The 4,316-nt window shown below is 32.8% G+C and overlaps 1 long non-coding RNA gene across 4 annotated transcripts; it reads left to right on the forward strand.

The window, feature by feature from the left end:
- Nucleotides 1-3,546, forward strand: LOC109193123. 4 transcript variants are annotated; one of them, XR_002056208.1, is made up of 6 exons: nt 1-193; nt 364-427; nt 557-844; nt 1,419-1,476; nt 1,933-2,043; nt 2,949-3,546. It is a non-coding gene; the product is annotated as an uncharacterized LOC109193123 (long non-coding RNA). The 4 variants fall into 4 exon arrangements; XR_002056209.1 differs by having other exon boundaries at nt 569-844; XR_002056210.1 differs by having other exon boundaries at nt 594-844; nt 2,940-3,546.
- The last annotated feature ends 770 nt before the right edge of the window (nt 3,547-4,316 follow it).

The raw sequence follows: 4,316 nt of genomic DNA on the forward strand, positions 1-4,316 counted from the left end.
TCATTCGCATTTCATTCGCATTCCTTAATCTATAATCCATTGTCGTCTCTACGTAATCTACTTACATCATCTCTAATTGAGTCAATTTCGACTATTATTCGAGTACCGATTTGGAAACTCTAGTCGGAGTTTGCGTTACCTGAGAGATTTTTCAGAAGCGAAAAAGCGAAGATGAAGTCTTGCATCTATATTTGTAAGTTACTAATTCTGTTTCTTCTTTTGTTCGTGAAATTATTTGAAGTATTCGAAGATCTAAAACTATCAATTAAGGGTTTCTAAATGTCATTTTTTTCTCCGATCTACAGCTTTAAAATTGAATTATAAGCTTGAATTTAAGTTTTATTCTTTCTTTCGATTTTTTAGGTGAGGGATGTTAACTATTCGAAGATCTAAAACTCCAAATTTAGAGTTTCTGACTTTAGCAGAGGTAATTTGTTGTCAAATCTAAAACTGCAATTTTCTAATTTGAATTTTAAGCATTCGATCTAAACATGCAAATTAATGGTTGGCTAATTTTACCTAAAAATTGCTTCATTTTAAATTTATGTTGACCTAGGGATTTTGTCAGACTTCTGTGTATTTCCCCTTAGCAGGTGTGGATTATTTGGTTGCATGCGTAGGTTCAAACAATCTACCTGGTTGTCTCATATCTCAGATAAGTCTGTAGATTTAATTACAATGTACTAAAAAGAGATTTTTCCTATCAATTATTCTAGTGACTATTGAAAGATAACTAATTATTTGTAAAGATAATCCGATCAGAGTATTTCAATTTCGCAGACGAAGTTGTGCAATGTATATCAACACTGTAATTCTAAGATCATCAATACATGGACTCTTGCTGGTAAAATTTTTAATTGAAAAGTTCTATGTGTGAAATACATTTGGTGCTGCTGTTCTGCTTCCTCATAGTCCCAATAGTCACTTTGCCAACTATTTGCCTCATAGTTTTCTTTTCACTATGATTTTCTCTTGTGTAACTCCTGGGCAGTTATATTTCAGTGTTATATATGTCATTGGCTTTTTAGTTGTCCTGCCAGAATGATCAGTGCGCCAAATTTTGTTGATTGTAATTTATAGGATGACTATACATTTTTCCTTGACAGTTATATTTCTCCACATTAAACATTATAGTCATGTGGGGCATCTTTTAAATGAACATTGATGAGAGAATCTAACACTGTTTTTCCAGGTTCAAGGCATATGATGAAAATGTCATTCTATGCCCAAACAATTTGTTTTGACATATATACTTTGCATTCTGATGCACCAAGCCACTATGATTTCATTTTCACTCGCAAGCATATGATGAAATATTTATTCTGATGCTAGTGCTCTTTTTTTTAAATGCAAACTTGAAATCATGTATCAAATATTTTTTTTGGTTAAGAGTTTTACTTTTACATCTTTGCACATAGGTGATGGACAACCTTCATCAATCCAGATTACGGTGACTCAAATCTCGGGTTCCAAGAGGTACTTTTACATCTTTGCACAAACAGTTATCTACAACTTCTTTCTCTTGACCATGAATGTGATTCATATGAATTTCTATGGATTATCTTCGGATGTTATATATTTATTTTCTCTCAGAAATGTATGAAGTTACTTATTTGTGAAAGCTATTTTTTAAACAATTTTTTTTTTTTTTGTGAACATGCATGCAATCTATATGTATGGATCTCTAAAAATACAATTTTCAAAACCCATAAAATTATTTTTTTCTCACAATCGCATGGATTTCTCTATATTCTCTTTGTATTTGGTATTGATTTGAATTTTATAAAGTAACATTATATTTTAATTTAAATAGAGATAAGCTAATCGTATCAGGATACAAATCTGTAAAAATTTCTTAGAAGAAATTTCTAACAGATTCTAAGACTAACAATATGAATCCAAAAGACTGCTATTAATTTTTTTGATCCACAGGAACCTTGCCACTTTGCCAGGAATGCAAAATGACAATTATAATCCACTTCTACCAAATGGCAAAAGCTATAAGTTAAAAGAAAAACAAATTTAATAGGAAGCAAATTCCAGGTAAATTTCGTCCATACCTCTATTGATAGCAGAATACTTTCTCTTACTTCCAATGGTAATTGACTGCTCTGCATTCCTCATTCTGCTGGCATGATGTTCAATGTGTACTGCCACAAATTTGTGACAAACTACTTGCCTATTGGTAAACTATAAGCTATTAATAAATTTATAAGACAGACTCACCAAACTGTATCACCAAGCTGAACAATCATGATCATTAAACCCAAAGAAATCCTATAACAATAAAGAAAACAATAATACAAAGGAATAGATATTAATACCTCAACATTAGGACTGTCTTCAAAATTAAGTCCTCTAATGACTTGTGCTTTTTCTGATTCTTAGTGGATGCGAACAGTGTTTTTATTAGTAACGATAAACATAGCAGCATGAGATCTAAAAAGTGTGACATATCTATGTGACTTTGCATAGCTAATTCTATTCTTTTTAAATAATTTCAAACTTGTATATAATGCATCTTATATATAAATCACAAAATAAAGAATGAACATGTAGAAACTAATATTTTTTTCAATACATATCAAAACACAATGTTTATATACTATGACTGAAAAACTTTCTTAAAAAATTGAAACTAACAATCTATTCTATGTTTGGCAATTTTTTCAACATACAAATGGTAAAATGAGAAAGAAGATTTCAATAAGAGGTAACAACCATAATTGAAATAAGTATAACATATAAGTTGAATTAAGGATCGAAATTAGGTATGCATTTGGAATTTACCTCTATTTGCAGCAATGTGTTTCTTTTTGCAGCACATTGCAACATAGCTTCTTTAATTTGTTAATTGTAGCATCTTCCCTTCCTTGACCAAATTATTTGTAGAATTCACCTTTCACAAACAGTTTGCAGGTATTAATTATTATTGTTAGGTTTTGCAGATTCAGTCAATGGTACGCCCACATTCCCATTTCATTTATACAATCAATTGGTGCACACTATGATCAGTATGAGTAAACACATTCATTCGCTATTCAATCAAAATTAGAAGTGGAAGGCTTACCCGCTATTATATCCGCAAATGAGATCCCCTTATTCAGTTGTAGTCCTGCCAGGGCTCTTGCTTCTCCCTTAATTGCAGCCTCAGAGAGCTTATGTTGCTCTGTGAGAGCTCTTGCTTCTCCCTTAATTGTAGCCTCAGAGAGCTTATGTTACTCTGTGATCTTTAATATGACAAACTCCTCAAAGCCTGGCTCCGACTCCACAGATTCCCTCAGCGTCTCCCAGAATGCGCAGAATGTATAGAGGGACAATGATGATGAAGCTTTGGAGCTATAGTGTATCTGTAAATAATATATAGAGTTTTTTCCACTTTTGGTCCTATGACTTTAGTGCCTCCGTCAATTTAGGTTCACAACTTTCGTTCCTGACATAAGTAGTGCTTGACTTTGATTTTTTTTTCCACTTTTAGTCCTTCCGGTCATCTGAGTGACTACTTTTAATCGAAATAAATAAATTGTTATTTATATTTAGATTTAAGAGGGGTAAATAAGTCCTTTACCATTTCTTAAAAAATAAACAAAATAAAAAGAAAAATAAAATTAAGCTATGTAATTATCCTCTTCTTCCCGTATCTTCTCCCTCTCTTACTGTAAGCGCACATGCGGCTCTAGTTCATGTATTTTTGGGATTATAGCCATGGGGAGCTATCTGATCAAGGAGACACAGTTTATGGAATCTTGAAGAAGAAGAAGAAGAGGGTTTGATGAGCTCTCTTGATACTGTTTCAATTTTCATGATCACCATTTCCAATGCGCCTTAGCTCTCACCATATCGTTCCAATATATACAAAAATACTGGAATGATACTAGAAGCATTACTTAAAGTCTCAAAAGCTTCTTGAGTGATAGTAACAAAGATCTCAAACCCGCACTTGATGTTATTATTATTGGGCAATCCTGTACTGGGCGACCAGAACCCATTTCCGGTCGAGTTACAGTTCAAGAGGTTGGAAACCAATGAAACCGGGATGTAACGTAGAACAAGGAGATGTTTTTGTCGCCAGGAGAAGCGTAACTGAAGAGGTTGAAGTCCAAGGATACGTTCTGAGGATTGGAGGAAGTATATTTCAAGTCTATTGCAATGGTGGACAGGGGATTCAAAAATACATGAACCAGAGCCGTCCATTAAGAGAGGGAGAAGAATCAAAAGATACGGGAAGAAGAGGATAATTACATAGCTTAATTTTATTTTTATTTTTCTTTTGTTTATTTTTTAAGAGATGGTAAATGACTTATTTACCCTCTTAA

The sequence above is a fragment of the Ipomoea nil genome, unplaced genomic scaffold (genome assembly GCF_001879475.1).
Source record: "Ipomoea nil cultivar Tokyo-kokei standard unplaced genomic scaffold, Asagao_1.1 scaffold1834, whole genome shotgun sequence".
In the NCBI taxonomy this organism is placed as follows: Eukaryota; Viridiplantae; Streptophyta; class Magnoliopsida; order Solanales; family Convolvulaceae; genus Ipomoea; species Ipomoea nil.